This window comes from Ambystoma mexicanum, chromosome 8 (assembly GCF_040938575.1).
Source record: "Ambystoma mexicanum isolate Mex_15411 chromosome 8, UKY_AmexF1_1, whole genome shotgun sequence".
Lineage (NCBI taxonomy): Eukaryota > Metazoa > Chordata > Amphibia > Caudata > Ambystomatidae > Ambystoma > Ambystoma mexicanum.
The window spans coordinates 1,558,595,291-1,558,613,767 of NC_090929.1; the positions used below are offsets into that span (position 1 = coordinate 1,558,595,291).

At 52.0% G+C, this 18,477-nt stretch overlaps 1 protein-coding gene across 1 annotated transcript in view; it reads right to left on the minus strand.

Moving 5' to 3' along the window:
• XPNPEP1 (X-prolyl aminopeptidase 1) overlaps positions 1–18,477 on the minus strand; it is a 297,380-nt gene that overhangs the window by 125,441 nt on the left and 153,462 nt on the right. The window lies entirely within an intron of this gene.

Below are 18,477 nucleotides of genomic sequence, written 5' to 3' on the forward strand. Positions count from 1 at the left end.
GGTCTTGTCGTCATTCAGGCAGAGGCCGTGCATGGCCATCCATGCCTGAATGAGGAGGTAGATTTTGTTCACAAGAGCCGGGTCAGTGATGTAATTGCCCGAAAGGGGTATGAGGATCTGTGTGTCATCTGCATAATTGGTGTAGATGACACCCAGATTGTCCAATTTGTCAAAAAGTGGCTTCGTGAAGATATTGTACATGGCGGGTGAGACACATGTTCCTTGTGGAACGCCACAAGTTATTGAGAGAGGATCTGCTGAGTCTATCAGGGAGAATACTCGCATGGTTCTATTGTTGAGGAATGATTGAACCCATGGTACTGCTTCCTTAGAAAAGTGAGCCGCTGAGGCAAGGTGTTCGCAAAGGATTTCGAGGTCTACCAAGTCAAAGGCAGCTGACAAGTCAAGGAGGAGCAGCATGGCAGTTTCCCTTTGTCAAGAGTGCCTCAATTTGTGTTTTTTAATCGATCAATGCAGTTTCAGTGCCATGTTGTTGCCTAAAACCTGATTGGCGGGTGCTGAGGAGATGATTAGTTTCCAGATATTGTTGTATCTGTATGTACGCTACTCTGTCAAGTATCTTTAAAAGAAAGAGAACCGTTGTGATGGGCCTGTAATTAGTTGGAATGGCTGGATCTAAGGTTTGTTTTTTCAGCCGGGGTAAGACCCAGGATATTTTCAAATTACTTGGGACAATGTTAGTTGAAAAGGATGCATTGATGAGTTTGGTGATTAATGGTGACAGGTCTCTCGCTGCATCTTTGATTAGTTGTGCTGGGCAGTTGTCGCCCTGGCATCTAGATGGCTTCAGAGAGGAGATGATTTTCTCTACTTCAAGGATGGACACTTGGAGAATTTAAATTGGTCTGGTTTATTGGTTGGTGTGTCGGTAGTTTGGGGGTGAGCATCGTGTTTGGTGAGGGAGGATTTCTTAATCGCAATCTTTCCTTTGAGGAGTACAATTTTGTTGGCTAGAGTGTTCTGAATGTTGGTGCACCAGGCTTTGTCTTTTGTTATATTGTCGGCTGGAGGGATCGGTGGCTACATTTCTCTTAGTATGGTAAAGAGCTCTTTTGCGTTAGAGCTGGCTTTGGCAACCCTGTCGTTGTGAAGATCTTTCTTAGTGTTAATTATTTCTTTTTTGTAGTGGTCGGCACATTTAGTTAGGTTAGTTTTATTTTCTGCTGATGGTGTGTGTTGCCATAAGGCTTCCAGTTTCCTTTATTTTTTCCTAAGTTCTTCTAAATGTGGGGTGAACCATGCGTTTAGGTGTGCTTGTGATTTGCTTTTGCGCAGTTTAAGAGGTGCGATGGAGTCCAATGCCGTGGACATAGTTGTGTTGTAGGTGTCAACTAGTATGTCGGGGTCTGTGGATGCAGATAGATTGCTTAATGAAGGCAAGATAAGTGGTAAGAGTCTGTCCATAGTGATATCTTTTTTGTTCCTGGTGGGTTGAGGAGGGGCTATAGTCATGTTTGTTTGTGTCCGTTTGTCTATTACCATGGTGAAGGTAATCAGGTGGTGGTCAGTCCACAGCAGTGGAGAGATGGAATTGATAGATAGGTTACAATTTAGGTCAGCCACCCAAGTCAAGGGTTTTGCCTTTTGAGTGAGTTGGTAGGTTTACTTTTTGGACAAGTCCTTGTTCTGAGAGCATATTAGAGATAGCTTTGACGTCATTGTCTGTTTGGTCATTAAAGCCAAGGTTGAAGTCCCCTAGGATGAGTGCCTGAGAGGTTGTCTTTGTATTATTGGAGAGGATGCTTGAAATGTCATCCTCAAAGGATCCAATGCGTCATGGAGGCCTATACACTAGGTAGATTGTTAGCGTCTTAGAGCTAGATGAACAAGTTACTTTCTTACCTGGTAACGTTCTTTCGATGGGATGGTCCGACGACGTATTCCATATCTATGACAGGTAATGTCCACAGCTGTGCTGCTTCGGAAAATCTTTGGCGTCTGCGTCCTGCGTCGATGACGTCGATGCGCCGTCCCCGAGGACCTCCTCCGACGGCCGACGTCACCCGATGTGATAAGTGGGACGCACGACGCCCATAGCCTCAGTTATAGTTTTTTCCCAGAACGTGTGCCACCAGTTTTCTGCCAGTCAGACACACAAGCCCTTGCGGAACGCAAGCTGCAATCGCAAAAGAAATTCTGCAGCGGGAAGGCAGGGAAGGAGCGATATGGAATACGTCGTCGGACCATCCCATCGAAAGAACGTTACTAGGTAAGAAAGTAACTTGTTCTTCGAGGGGATTGGGTCCTCCGACGTATTCCATTTCTATGACAGACTCCCAAAGCAGTACCAAGCAAGGAGGTGGGAAAGAATTTAGAATACAAATTTAGCATGCCCAATCAAATTGCGGAATAGAGAACTGCCTTGCCAAAGGCCAGATCTTGCCCTCTGATGGAATCAAGGGAATAGTGACGTACAAAAGTATGCACTGAAGCCCAGGTGGCTGCATCACAGATGTGACGAGAGGAACTCCCGTCTGCAGGGCAGTAGACGCAGCCACTCCTCTGGTAGAATGGGCCCGCAAGCCAGGCGAAGAGTCCTTACCCGCCAAGCGGTAACACTCGGAGATAGCTAAAATAATCCAACGAGACAAAGTCTGTTTCGTCACAGCTTGTCCCAAACGCTTCCCAGCGTAACCAATGGAAAGATGATCGTCCACTCTGACCCGGGACATGCGCTAAATATAAAAGCTCAACGCTCTCCGAGGATCAAGCCTATGGAGCCTCTCCTCTTCCTTACCAGGATGTGGAGGAGGATAGAATGCCGGAAGAACCACCTTCTGGCTCAAATGAAAATCCGAAACCACCTTCGGAAGAAAAGAAGGACGAACTCTAAGGACAACCCTGTCCTTGTGAAACACAGTGAAGGGTGGCTTAACTGAAAGTGCCTGTAACTCACTCACTCTGCGAGCGGAAGTAACCGCAACCAAAAACACAGTTTTCAGAGTCAACAGCCTCAAAGGGCAAGAATGTAAAGGCTCAAACGGAGCACCCATAAGAAACTTAAGAACAAGGTTCAAATCCCAACCTGGCACCAAAAAAGGTGACGGAGGGAACACATTAGTGAGCCCTTTCAAAAATTGCGAAATTAAAAGGAATCTTAAAATAGAAACACTCTTCAGACGAGCGCTTAATTATGGACAGCACCGCCAGGTAACCTTTAATGGTCCCCACTTGCAAGCCCCTGTGGGCCAAAGAAAGCAAAAAAGACAAAACCATGGGAATGTCGCATTCAAAAGGATGCACATTCTGAACTCTGCACCAGTCGCAGAACTTTCTCCAACGGCAACGGTACAGAGACTTTGTTGCCGGCCGCCTGGCCGAGAGCAACACCTCCATCACGTCTTCAGGGAGGTCCCAATCCTTATACCTCAACCTTTCAGAAGCCAAGCGTGAAGACTGAGGGATCTGACCTCTGGATGGAGAACCTGACCCCCCTCCCGTGAGAGCAGATAGTCTCGGTAGGGAAGACGACGTGGAGGGCAGATGGACAAGTCTAGAAGGTCCGGGTACCACGTCCTCCGGGCCCACGCCGGAGCAATGAGGATCATCCGGGAACCGAACCTACATAACCTCCGCAACACTTGCGGGATGACGGGGACTGGAGGAAACGCGTACAGCAGTGGGAATGACCACTCCACCACGAACGCGTCTCCTAAGGCTCCTTTTGGAGGAAATTCCCTCGAGCAAAACCTTTCGCACTTCCGGTTGACACTGGAGGCGAAGAGATCCACTTGAGGGGTCCCCCAAAGGGCAAAGATCTCCAGGAGAATCTCCTGAGCCAGCTCCCACTCGTGAGAGATCGTGCTCTGCCTGCTCAGAGCGTCCGCCGTCTCGTTGTCGTCTCCAGCCAGATGAACTGCCGAGATCGAAACTACCTGCTGGGTGGCCCAGAACTCGAGCTGCATCGCCTCCCTGCACAGCGGAAGTGACCCTGCCCCCCCCTTTTTGTTGAGGTAGTGCATGGCCACCGTGTTGTCCGTCAGAATCAGGACACTCTTCCCGCGCACAGTCGGCAGAAAAGCCTTCAGGGCTAGCTTGACGGCCCTCGGCTCCAACAGATTGATATGGAGTCTGGACTCCGACGGAGACCAAAGACCGCTGACTGTCAGCTCGTTGGCATGAGCTCCCCATCCCGTGAGGGATGCGTCCGTCACGATCGTCACCTCCGGCCAGGGCAGCCAAAATGGGGCCCCCTTCATCAGATTGCCCTCGACGGCCCACCACAGAAAGTCCCGGGCTACCGAGGGCGGCACCTGAACAGGGTCCGACAGCCTGCCGGAGGACTGAGACCACTGGAGCTTGAGTGCCCACTGCAAAGATCTCATCCGCAGACGAGCCTCTGGCACCAGAAGAATGCAGGATGCCATGAGGCCGAGCAGTCTCAAGAACTCGGACGCTGGGAGGTTCTGGGCAAACTGAAACTTGTGCACCATCTGCTGAATGTGAAGAGCCCTCACCTGAGGAGGAAAACACTGCCGCAGGGACGTGTCGAGTACTGCTCCAATGTACTGGAGCCGCTGCGTTGGTGTCAAATTGAGGGAGAAGCCCAGCCTGTGAAGGGAGTGGCAGGTGACGGACAGATGATCCAGGACTTGCTCGGGATAAACCAATCGTCCAGGTAGGGGTAGACGTGAATCCCCCCTTTCCTGAGATGCGCTGCCACCGCCACCATGAGCTTGGTGAAAACCCTCGGGGCGGAGGTCAATCCGAACGGCAGGACCCGAAACTGAAAGTGCGAGTCGCCAACCGCGAACCTCAGGTACTTCTTGTGCTTGGGATGGATCGGCACATGGAAGTAAGCATCCTTGAGGTCGAGACACACCAACCAGTCCTGAAGTTGAAGAGCCTGGAGGACTTGAGAAAGAGTCACCATCTTGAACTTGTCCTTCCTGAGGAGTTTGTTCAAACCGCGCAAGTCCATGATGGGTCTCAATCCTCCCTCTTTCTTTGAAATCAAAAAATAAGGGGAATACCATCCCTTGTTCCTCTACGCTACAGGCACCAGTTCTATGGCGCCTTTCTCCAGCAGGGCTTGAATTTCCTGCGCAAGGAGCGGATCCCAACTCTTCAAAGAGAGGTTCCCTGGTGGATTGTCGTGAGGCCTCTGCCGAAAAGGAAGACAGTAGCCGTGGGTTACGATCTCCAGAACCCACACATCCGAAGTAATGGCTTGCCACTCTACAAGATGCTGCGCCAGCCTTCCCCCAACTGGCGAACCATGGGACCTGGCCTCATGACTGAGTGGTAGCGGCTGCGGCGTTGCCGGACGGCAAAGAGGCAACTGCCCGAGCGGCCTTGGCACCTCGAGTACCTCTGTTTCCACCTCTGGCACTCTTACGATGGCCTCTTTGACTGCTAGCTCCTCTCGCTTTACTGAAGGACGAGTAATAGCGAAAGGAACCTCCCCTCCATTGCTGTCCCCTAGGACGAAAAGGCGGAGGTTGGCGAACTGCAGCACCCAACGATTTTGCTGCAGCTTTGGAGGCCTGCAACCTCTCAAGGCTCTCGTCAGCCTTGCTGCCAAAAAGGTGTTCAGCGTCAAAAGGCATGTTGAGGAGCCGGGACTGCACATCAGGAGCGAACCCAGACTTCCGCAACCACGCAAACCTGCACATTACGGTGCTCGCCGCCATGGACCGGCTGACGCAATCCGCCAAGTCCAAACCCGACTGAACGGCCTCACACATAGCATCCTTGCCATCCTGAACCATAGCAAGGAAACCATCCCGTTCGTCCCCTTCGGGAATATGATCAGCCGCTAATGCGACAGTTCCACAGAGTGTGTGTGAAACGACACAAGGCACATATGGAGTTGGCCGCCTGAAGTGCCATACCCCCCCGAAGAAAACACTTTCTTCGCCCAGCCGTCAAAATGTTTGTCGTCCCTATCCGGAGGGATGGTAGGATACGACGCCTGCTTTGCCGGGGCCGTAGCCGCCTGCACCACCAAAATCTCCGGGGTGGGGTTCCTAGACAAGTAGCAGGGGTCGCTATTGGCTGGATGGTATTTTCGCAACAAAGACTTGCCCACTGCCGGGAGACTCTCCGGAGCAGTCCAAGCCACCGCCACCCTTCTCTGCAGAGCCATATGAAAAGGCAAAACCGGGTCAGTGGGTGGACCGAGATCAAGGATGTCCGTGAGACCATCCTGAACGAACTCGCCTGGGGGAGCTGACCAAACCAAGTACTCGGTAACCCGAGACATAAGGCGCCGATATGACGAATCGGCATGAGTGCCAGGCTCCCGCCGACAAAACTCCACCTCTGGAGAGGTGTCCAGTCCACTGGCATCATGCAGTGACTGCCTCAGGTCATCAAACTGACTATGGCCCAAGATAAGGTCATCTGGAACCGGAACCGGAACCAGGCGGCCATCAGAGCCTTCATCACCCTCTGAAATGTACTGCAGGCGGGGAGAGGAAGACCTCTGCGGACCAAAGCAGTGCCGGACCTTAGCCATAGCCTTTTTAGGGGAAAACCCCATGCCACGGGGCCCCTCTGACACCATTGCCTCGAAAGGCGTCGAGGGCGCTGAACGAGTCGGCACTGGCGTCGACAGAAAAGGCGTCGACATCGAGCAAATCGGCATCAGCTGCAATGCCTCCAGCATCTGCGGCGTCGACACAGTCCTCGAAGCCGGAGCTCCGAGCGTGTCTCTCGACAACCTGGGCGCCGACGACCCCCTCGAAGACGGAACCTCGAGAGAAATCGTCGACGACCTCGGCGCCACAGATGTCGACGTCTTCTTCGAAGACGGCACAGGATCACGCGGCGTCGTTTGCACGGAGGGATAAGCGACCCGCCGACAGGCGGAGTCCTCAGAAGAGGACGGGGAAGGCGACCTATGCCGGCGCTTCCTGGAATGCCTAGAAGAGGCGGAGGAGTGGCGAGACCGACTCATGGAAGGAGACCCACCGGACTTCCGACGACGACGCGGAGAGGCATCCCTCGAGTCATCGGTCAAAAGCCCCGCAGACCTCGACTTCCGGGGCTTAGACACTCGGCCTACCGACAGCTTCTTCTTGCGTTCCCGAAAGGCCTTCGCAGTGAGCGACTGGCAGTCGACACAGTCGTCCGTATCGTGGGCCTCCCCGAGGCACCAGAGGCAGGCATCGTGCGAGTCCGTGACTGACATCTTGGACCCACAGGCCCCGCAGTTCTTGAATCCCGGACGCGGGGTCGAAGATGAGAAAGACATCGCCACAAACAGGTCTTCACAACCAACCGAACAGGTTCAACGAACCGAGAATAGAAAATGGCAACTCCAACGAGTCGAGGCGTACCGAGAACTGAGGCTATGGGCGTTGTGCGTCCTACTTTTCACATCGGGTGACGTTGGCCGTCGGAGGAGGTCCTCGGGGACGGCGCATCGACGCAGACGCCAAAGATTTTCCGAAGCAGCACAGCTGTGGACATTACCCGTCATAGATATGGAATACGTCGGATGACCCAATCCCCTCGAAATTGGTATTTTTTCTATAAGCATTTCACAGGACGCGTTTGGGGGTGATGGTATAAGTCTGATTGCTACTTGTGTTTTAGCTACGTTGGCGATACCTCCTCCTCTATCGTTCGTTTTATCTGCTCTGAGGATTTTGTAGTTTTCAGGGACCGCTAAAGCTAGGGCAGAACCTGCTGCATCATGTAGCCAAGTCTCAGTGACTGCTAGGAGGTCGAGGTTATTTGAGGTGATCAGATCTGCTATGTCCATAGCATGTGCTACCAGGGATCTAGCGTTTATTAAGGCCATATTGAGGATGGCGGACTGGGCAATATGAGAATGAGTTTTGATGGATTTGCTAGGGCTGGCTTTAGGTTTGGCAAGTTTCTGCAGGGTATCTGAGGCTGTTTTATCTGGATAGTAGGGTAGTTTAGACTTGGAGCAGTTATTATTTGGGTGGTGGTCCTGTTTTGATAGGACATTAGCTTGTGTGTCATGGACGCGAGGTAGCCTAGCTCGAAGTTTGATATTCCTTTCTGTGACTGGACAGGGTATGGATTTGGTACTGGTCATGGTCGTCGGGGCGTGGTTTACTGCTAGGCAGTTAGTAAAGGTAGTCTGGTGGATGATTATTATAATGGTGACTGTTAAAGAAGTTAGGGCGAGGTTTCTTATATTCATATTTGCAGTAAGGTCGTCCAATTTGTTTGGCAGTTGTGTGCTGTGCCGGGAGGGGGAAGAGGTGGAATCAGTTCAGGTGGGTTGGTCCTGCAAAGGGCAGTTCACAGTGGGCAGAATGGGCTAGTGCACATTGATCAGTACAGGGCAGGCAAGGTGGGCTGGTGCACAGTAGGCAGTTCAGGGCAGGCAGACTACGCTAGTATGCATTAGGCAGCTCAGACAAAATATGCTGGTACACAGTGGCCAGCTCAGGACAGGCAGACTAGGCTAGTACACATTAGGCAGCTCAGGGCAGGCAGACTAGGCTAGTACACATTAGGCAGCTCAGGCAAAATATGCTGGTACACAGTGGGCAGCTCAGGGCAGGCAGACTAGGCTAGTACACATTAGGCAACTCAGGCAGACTAGGCTAGTACACAGTGGGTAGCTCAGGCAAAATATGCTGGTACACATTAGGCAGCTCAGGGCAGGCAGACTAGGCTAGTACACATTAGGCAGCTCAGGCAGAATAGGCTAGTACACATTAGGCAGCTCAGGGTAGGTAGACTAGGCTAGTACACATTAGGCAGCTCAGGGTAGGTAGACTAGGCTAGTACACATTAGGCAGCTCAGGCAACATATGCTGGTACACAGTGGGCAGCTCAGGGGCAGACTAGGCTAGTACACATTAGGCCACTCAGGCAGAATAGGCTAGTACACATTAGGCAGCTCAGAGCAGGTAGACTAGGCTAGTACACATTAGGCCGCTCAGGTGGAATAGGCTAGTACACAGTGGGCAGATCAGGCAAAATGTGCTGGTACACTAGGTTTTGCAGGCATTGTGCAAGAGAGTCAGTTTAGTAAGGGGGAGCATGTAGCAAAGTCATTTCATGCAATTGTGATGTGCCTTGGGTATTTTATCAGGTTACATAGTGGTATGTGAGGGCTGGAGGAAAATGGGCAGGGTTTTTGGCCCGGCCTCTGAAGCCTCTAGATAGGCTTGAGACAGGCGATGATCCTTGTTGTAAGGATCCTTCTTGGGAGGGTCGGCGCTCACCTGCCGGCGCGTGATTGGCCCTTTAGAGGGGTGGCTGGCCAATTGGAGCGCATATGCTCCGGTTTGTGCAGGCAATGTGCATAAATTATAAGTTACTCACTGTAGTGACTAACATACTCTTAGTCCATAGTCCCCTTTTCTCCATACTGTATGGGCGTCCCTTCCAAGGGACTGGAGACAGAACCTTTTTCACCAGAAAACATTCTTCTTCCCACTTAAATTTAGAGGCGCGCGGCCCAGGGAGCATGCGCTGCCCTGACACCGGCCTCCTGCGCCACACCTCGGTCCTCATTGACGGGTCGACAATAGATTTAACACTGCCTAATGATACCAGTATTATTAGGGGGGAGGTTGGTGCGACGTATGGAGGAAAGGGGACTAGGACTAAGAGTATGTTAGTCACAACGATGAGTAACTTATAATTACTCTTACGTCCCGCCCCCTTTCCTCCATCCTGTATGGGCGGTTACAACAGACTGTAGCACCAGGGTGGAGAGGAGACCCTCTTTAAGCAAATAAGTTCTGGAGAACCGCCTTTCTGAAGGCCGCATCAGATCTAGAGCTGGCTTCCAAACAGTAATGCTTGCAGAAAGTCGAGGGAGAGGCCCAAGTGGCCACCCTGCTTATGACTTGCCAAGGGAGATGGCACTGGATTGCGATGGCCGTTGCCTTGGCCCTGTCTGCGTAGGCATGTATGTTGGCTGGATGTGGCTTGTGTTGGCCCACGTACACTTCTTTGATGGCCGAGACCATCCAGCGGGATATGACAGCCTTAGAGGCCCGATAGCCTGGTCTTGAGCCTCCGAAAGTGACAAACAGGGCGTTCGATTTGTGAAAGCCTTTGGTCCTGTCCAAGTAGAATTTCAGGGCACGCCTGACATCCAGGCAGTGCAGCTCTCTCTGTGCTTTGGTCCTGGGGATCGGGAAAAGACTTAGGAAGGACTATTTCCTTGTTTAAGTGGAAAGCAGACGGAACTTTGGGCAGAAATGCCGGGTGCGGCCGCAGGACTACCTTGTCCTTGTGAAAGGTGGTATACGGCTCAGAGGAGACCAGTGCCTGGATCTCGCTGACTCTACGAGCCGAGGTAAGGCCGACTAGTGAGGCCGTCTTGATGGTGACCAGCCTGATGTCCATGGACGCCATTGGCCCGAATGGTTTGTGCGCCACTGCGCCCAAGACTATGTTAAGGTCCCACACCGGGTGCAGTCTCTTGATGGGTGGGTAGAGCCTAGCGAGTCCGTCAGATGTTTCTTGACGATAGGGTTGGAGGAGGAGAAAATGCCTCCTACGAGTTCCTGTAAGCCCCAATGGCTGCAAGTTATGTGTGACAGGTATCCACCTGCACGGCTCAATGAGCGAGGTGCGCCGAAAAGGAGAGCACGTCATCCAAAGTGCACGCCAAGGGGTTGATTCCCTTGGAGTCAACCAAGTGGCAGAATCTGGTCCATTTGCTTTTGTACTGGGCCCTGGTAGCGTTGCTCCTGGTACCTTGGATGATCTCCAGATTGGCCTGTGAGAGGCTAAGGTGCCCAAGCGTTACCTGCTCAGGTGCCATGCTGCGAGGGCATGTTTCCCTTGGGCAGGGTGGATGACTCCGCCCCCCCTGCTGTGCCAGCAGATGTGCTGGGCCCATTGGGAGGTGAATCGGGGGCACCTCCGAGAGGCTGAGTAGCTCTGAAAACCATGGCCTGGCCGGCCACCATGGAGCTATTAGAATGATGAGGAGTCAGCGAGATTCCTTGATTTTGGAAAATTACCCTGTGGATCAGGGGAGTGGGCGGAAAGGCGTAGGCTTTCATGCCTGTCCACTGGAGGTGAAATGCGTCGCCCAGAGAGCTTGGACCCCGACCTTGCCAGGATGCAAACTGGGGACACTTCTTGATGTGCCAGGTGGCAAAGAGATCCGCGTGGGGGAGAACACACCTGTCGCAGATCTCCTGAATAACAAGGTCGTTTAGCTGCCACTCGTAATTGTCCGCTCCCAGCCTGCTTAGCCTGTCAGCTTCCAGGTTGGATTCCCCCGGGTAGTGGACTGCCGTGAGGCAAATGTCGTTTTCCAGGGCCCATTCCCACATGCTGATCGCCAGTCTGCACAGAGGAGGGGATCTGGTGCCTATCTGCTTGTTGACGTAGTACATGCTGGTTGAGTTGTCTGTCTGGATGAGGACAACCTTGCTCCTGAGAAGTGGTAGGAATGTTCTGAGCGCTAGCCAGTTGGTGTTCAGCTCCAACCAATTGATGTGGTATTCCTGCTCCTGTCGAGTCCAGGTGCCGTGGACCGATGTGATCGTCCAAGGTGGCTCCCCAGCCTTCGAGCGAGGAGTCCGTGGTGATGGTGGCCCCTTGCCCTCCGAGGGGGGCGGGGGGAGACCTTCTCGGAGCACATGTCCCTGATGAGGCCCAGGAATGTCAGAGTCTGTGTAGGCTGCTGCAGCTGTGACTTCTTGAGATTGAGCGAGAAGCCCAGATTGTGCAGTGTGTTCATAAGGGCATGGGATGAGTGGTGCACCGCTTCTGGAGATGTAGTCCTGACGAGAGGGTTGTCGAAGTATGGGTAGATGTGGAGGCCCTGCACTCCGAGGAGGGCCGCCACGGCATTCATGAGTCTGGTAAAGACCCTGGGGGCCGAGTTGAGGCCAAAAGGAAGGACCTTGTATTGAAAATGGTAGCCCATGATCCTGAACCATAGGAAAGCACGATGGGGCTGCCAAATCGGGACGTGTAGGTACGCGTCCTTCAGATCCAGGGAGCACATCCACTCTTCCTTGTCCAATGTCTCCGCTTTAAAAGCTGGCGTAACCATCTTGAATTTTTGCAGGGTTAAGGAGAGGTTGAGGGTGGAAAGGTCCAGCACAACTCTCAGGCCCGCCTGGTTCTTCTTCTGTATGGCGAAAATCCTGCAGTAAAAGCCAAAGCCTGGCTGGGAGGCTGGGACTTCCTCCACTGCCAGGCTCTCTACGAGCGACCGGATCTCTGCCAAAAAAGTTGCTGTCCCAACCTGTGGGAGTGGAGGGTAGGAAGGGAGAAGGGGAGGAGGGAGGAGAGGCTGGGATAGGAAGGCGGTACCCAGTGGATACTACTGATGGGAACAAGGGAGCCGCGAAATTCTGGCGCCAGAAATGTGCATGGAGAGCAAGCCTGCCCCCCACCAGACCCGAAGGGGCATGTCATGCCCTTTTTCCCTCAGAGGCTGTCACTGAGGAGGGGGACTGTAAAAAGCCCTTACTCCCCCCTGCTTTTTGTCGTTTGCGCTGGCTCTGAGATGGCGAGCAATCTGGCTGCCTGGATCTGCGTTCCTGGAAGCCGCGGAACCCTCCATATGTACGACCCCTCTCCGAGCGCTGTTGAGATTGGATGTACGATTTGGGCGTGGTCTTTGTAAGGATGGATAAAGACTTTGCCGTCTGTGAGCCGTTTTTCTTTTTGTCCAGCTCCGCGTATCACTCTGAGCCACTGTGGATTCCATGAGGTCATGCGCCACCAGCTTGGCTTCAGCTAGCCCCGCCTTAAAGCACGATTGGCTCTGGGTGGGGAGTTCCGGGAGGAAGTATGCAATTTCCTGCCATAATCTCTGGTTGGTGGCAGCCAGCATGGCATCGCCGTTGGGTTGACGTAGATGTAAAGAGGCGTTGGAGTAGAGTTTTCCAAGATCTTCTCCTTGCCTAACAGTGCCGCAGAGGAAGAGGCCGAGGACGACTGGGGCTTGGAGTATAGTGATGCCGCAGCGATCACCAAAGAGTGTGACTGAGGATGGGCTGAAAGCAAGAGAAAATCCCCCACCACCTGCATGTACTTGGCGTCCAGGTGTCGATTGACCGGCTGGGCCAAGTGGGGTTTGAGCCAGCCCTTCTTGGCCAGGGAGACTACATCGGTTTGCATAGGAATCCCCGAATTGCAGAGGGGCGTCACGTGAGGACTTCAGCCAGAGCCCCCTCTGCCGGCTGCTCGACCTTGGGTTGGGGGAGGCCCAAGTACTCCGCCAGACCAGCAAGACATTCGTGGAAGGCACTGGCTGAGGATGGCATGTCTGGATCCTCCTCCTCGTTCGTATCCTGCGGCTCTGGAGGATCCTGTGGAGGAGGAGTAGTAGTAGTTGGTGCCGGAGGCTGGGGTACAGGACCCGCGGCCAGAGGCTGAGGATGCGGTGGAGGCTGCAATGGAGCCCCCTGCGGAGTCATCTGAGGAGCCGGCTGCGCGGGGCCGTCGGCAGAGACATCTGTGGTGCCACTAGCATTGCGGGGAGGACTTCCCTGGTGGCGTCTTTGATGATAACCCCCATCTGATGTGAGTTCATGAGGCCGAGAAACTTCTCGAAGAGCACCTCCTCACTGGCCAGAGAGGTGGCAGGGGGTGCCGACAGGGTAGCGTGGAGGTGCTGGAGCCACTGCGTACCATGTCCATATGGACGCAAAGGAAATCTGCCCTGCGCAAATGAGGGGTAGACTGTAGGCCACGTACCTGGTTGAGGCCAGTCCCACCTTGACACTTGTTCTTCGCCGAATTCCTGGAATGGGTGCCTTGTTCTGGCGCAGCGGCCATTTTGACGAGCTGTCTGCCATGTGCCTGCGACATGTGGATCACAAGGCCTACCCTGCTCCTCAGGCCTGGGCCCGGTAGGTGCGACACCCTTCACCCGGGGTCGGTAGAGCTGCGTTTAGGCGCCCCCTCTGATGTATTGCCAGTATTAGGGCGTAACCCCTCGGCCATGGTGCCGGTAAAAGACCGGAGCCCCTCGGGCGTAGATCCGGTAAAAGAACCTTCCGGTCCCTAAACACTGTGCCCGGTAGGATCCGAGGATCCCTCGACCCGAAGGCCGGGAACTGGAGCAGCCTCGGAGCACGTGCAGGTAGAAGGACCTGACCGGTAGAAGGACCTGACCGGTCCCTCCCGCGCGGAGAGTCCCTGGGAAGGAGTCTCCCTTGCGGGGTGCGATGGAAAATATCGGCCCTACCTTGGGCCTGGTTCAATGCTTCACAAAGTTCTTGAGATCCTCTGGAGGCGACCTCTGGAAGAGCTCCCTCCAACTGGCTAGTCTGTTCTTCAGCGCCTTCGAGGACAGCGAGTCACACGCCGAACATGATTGTCAACCGTGGTCTGGGCCAAGGCAACGTAGGCAGAGGGCGTAGGGGTCTGAAGTTGGGAAGATCCTGTAACAGGATGGACACCCGCTGAACCCTGTAGAAGTCGACATGCACCGGGGAGGGGCGTGAGCCTGAGGACCGAGTACCTAAATGATAAACGAGACAAAGAGAAGTATCATCTGCACGTGGAATTACATGGCCGAAGCCAAACCCAGGAATGCTGGTGAATTCGGCCGTTGGTGCGGAAATGGGGACTGGGGTGTGGCGCCAGAGGGCGGAATCAGGGCAGCGCATGCTCCCTGGGCTGCACCACCGCACGCCTCTAAATTTAAAGGGGAAGAAGATTTTTTTTCTGGTGAAAAAGGTTCCGTCTCCCGTTCCTTGGAAGGGACGCCCATACAGTATAGAGGAAAGGGGATGGGACGGAAGACCATATAGACTGTAAAATATTAAGTACATGTACATAAATATACTAATTTATCATGTCTTAAAACAATAAACGGGTGACATGTAAGAAGTGTGTATCACACAACACACATATAGAAGCATATATGTACATAGTTGGCAATTTCAATGGGAGATTACCCACTGTTAAGACAGTTTTTGACAACCATTAGCAGGGGGCTACATAGCCACTAACCTTAAGATGGGCATGTACCCAAACGAAAAAGGAAGCCAACCCTTGCCTAAAAGGGTTAGGTGACAAGCTTAACTCAAGGGAGGGGAAGCAGGCCGACACAAAGATACAATTAGTATACACACACACACTTATCCATAAAAATGCACCACACTTGTAAACTGAATAAAATACACCTTCATCAGGTTACACACATATATACTTCTATTAGCTAATAAGTAATTTAGCAAACAAAACACGCAGTACAAATACCTTATGTATGTATATAATACAATATATTAAAAAAAAGATTAAATTGTCATAAGACACAACAGCCAACTCCTTTACTATACTGTAGATCCACTATCTGGTGAAAGGCACATTGCATATAGAGACAAGGGGTGGGAAGTGAAGGGAACCAGGCATTAAAACATACAGTACTAATAATGTAATGCAAGTGGTCTTGTATAGCCCCCCGTCTACCACCATCAGTGGCATTGCTGTAAGAAAAAAGGCTGGCGGGCTCATTGTGGGGGTAGTGGAAAAGGCAGATGTGAAGTCTGTGGTCTCGATAGGTGCAGGTCCGAAGTATTCGGTTTGCGTGTGCCAATATGCTTTCTATGGCATCAGCAGAGAAACTTCAGAGCATGTTATCCATATGGAAGAACCCATTGTTTGATAGACAACAGCGCTTTGGGTCTGGTTAGCCACTGATGTATTAGAGTGTGTCAAGAGGTGAGCTTAGTTGTAGTTAGGTTAGTGTTGTGATAACAGCTAGGCCTGTGGTGGCAGGCTTTGGAGGGTATGTTGGTGTAGTTCAAGGTGGTAAGAGATTTGAGAGGAGTCGGTTTGTGTGGGTGGGGTTGGGTTAGGTGGGAGTAGTCCTTACAAGTCAAAACAGCCTGCAACCCTGCACTCCTAACCCATACCATTTGGAGGCCAGTTTCAGGTAGGCTAACCAATCCAAAGTACAAATCTCCTTTTCCAGGAGTGGTTTACAGGATGCGACCTTCTGGCAACTTGTGCCTGGGCCAATGGCAAACCCAATGATCACAAGAAAGAACAAACGGCCTTCCTAGGAGTAAACCCTCCAGGACAGAAGCAAAAGTAGTGGCAAGTAGGACTCTGAAAAGGATGGAGGAGAATGCAGAAAGGCAGCTTGACGAAGGAGGAGTGGGTGCCGAGCCACAGAAAATCGTCCTTAGGCCAAGACTATGGTGGGGGTGACCCAGGACAGCCATGAAGAGCAGATCAGGTGGTGTGTTGGGCCCGCAATGACCAGCACCAAGGCAGAGCGTTCACAGTAGTAAACCAGGAAGCTGGTGGTAAAATGGCCTGCAGAGAGACCCAGCTAAAAAGGACTGGCCGAGCACATGAGGGGGGCCAGCAGGAGGAAGGAAGAGCCCAGGATCGACAACCAGGTGCCAAAACATCTCAACAGAGATCTGCCCATGTCACAGGGTTCAGACAGTATGGTCAAACGTGGTCCTAAAAATACTGCAACAGCAAGAAAGCAGTGAGAAGTCCTCCAGCAGGGAAGTAAATCTGATTATTCCAAGAACTGCAGAAGAAAGTAGTGTAGGCTCTCCCCAAATTACACCCCCACACACAGGGGCTGGCTTGGGCCAGCATAGCAATCACACTAGGGGCTAGAAGGTTACGTGGCAAACCAATCTGGTTGCCCCCTTAATCCACCACTCAACCCACACCACCACCCTGGGATGTGATATGGAATGCCAGAGCTAGGCTCACAAAGAGCCCACATATGTACAACAGCCATTTAGGGACAACTTCCTGATACCCCTGGACAAAGGAAGCCCCTACAATAAAATGGCAGAGTTCAATTTAAAATAAAATACATTTGTAACCTAAAGGCTACAAAAAGATTCATTGTGCTACCAATACAGTAAACTGGTTTCGACTCTGTGTGAAGCGAAAACTAAATAACAGTTTCCACTAAAACCACTGTAGGGCAGTAGAATTACCCCAGGGCCCAAATTGGACACTTAAGAAGTATCCCCGGGTTTGGAGCCTTGTCGGCGAACCAGTACCTTACACTAAAATTATTGATAAGAGTCGGTGTCAGGAGGACTTCAGTAGAAGTGCCCCTGGCGACCAGAAATAGATCAATGACCCACAAAAGAGTAAGGGAAAAAAAGGAATTTTCTATGTCCTTTTTAGTTTCCTCTTAACATTGCGATTGTCAACGCCTACACTTCACACTCAAAACCAGTCAAACCAGTTCAGTACAGCAAAGCAATAAAACTGTAGAAGGTAAAGTGAAAAAACAATGCATTAAAACAAACGATATACCCTGCCTTATGAACAGAACGTGTACTCCTAGCGTTAGCAGTTCTTCCCCCATCAGGTAAGTAGGCCTAGTGCCTCAACCGAGTCAAAGTTCCAAGTAAGTACCCGAGGGAGCAGGAAGTCTCAAAAGCTCCCCTGCACAAGTCTTGGCAAAGTGAGCAGGTTGGTAGAAATATTTAGTTCAAAAGTACCTTTGTATTCAATAGGTAAGTACGCATTTTAGGGGTGCACTCACAATCGCAACTCCACTGATCAGAGCCAGGCAAGAGGGTTAGGGAGTGGTCTTTGTGCTCATACAATATCAATTGTGGGAGGGGTACATGAAACAGATAAGTACACTTGCACACCTTACTCTGATTTTCTGAGTGACCACCCCTGGGGTATTCAATCACTGGGGACTCTTCTGCCAAAGTACACATTGATGGAGGTCCAGGGATCACAGGTGCAGGCTGAAGATGGTGTTAGGATTGGATCTGGCTACGGAAACTGTCTCAATCTCTGGTTCTGGCCTAGCTCCGACAGGCAAGACACCTTCGGATAGCAGCCACAAAAGGTTCCAAAATGGGAAGAGACCTCCAGGGCATGCCAGAAGCAGGGCATCAGAGAATAAACCCTGGTCAGGACTCAGCAGACCAGATTGGTGGCAGCGTTAAAGATCTGACTCCAGGACGGCCCCTCTTCATCCAGGAGTGCAGCAACAGTAGAAGAGAAGATATTAGTCCCCCAGTCGATCTGCAGAGTCCCAAACCTCAAATCAGGATGGTAGGAGTGCAGCAACAGTAGAAGAGAAGATATTAGTCCACCAGTCGATCTGCAGAGTCCCAAACCTCAAATCAGGATGGTAACCGGTGGAGCAGATAACCATGATACTTCAGTCGTCCTTCGGCAGAAGGTTTCAGGCAGAGGGCGCAGGACTGGTGGGTCCTACTTGTCCAAGGGACAAAGCATAGATAAGTCTTCTGGGGTCACAGCAAAAGCAGCAGGGCTTCACCAAGATAGCTCAGGGGTCTTGGGAGGATAGCTCAGGGACAATGTGCTTGTCTTGGAAGCAAGACGATGCAGAGTAACACAGGTTTGATCCCTGGGTCTGCGCTTGGAAACCTCTGGGTAACCCATTTCAATTACAAAGAGATGGTTTGGCAATGCTGGTTGTCCTTGGCTGCAATCCCACAAAACACAAGCAGCTGCTCCTGGAACCGAAACACCTATTAAATGATCCTCCACCTCCTTTGCTGTTTGATCGCCTCACTATTTTCCTAAGAACATTAAAAAACTCAGTACCACCTGGGA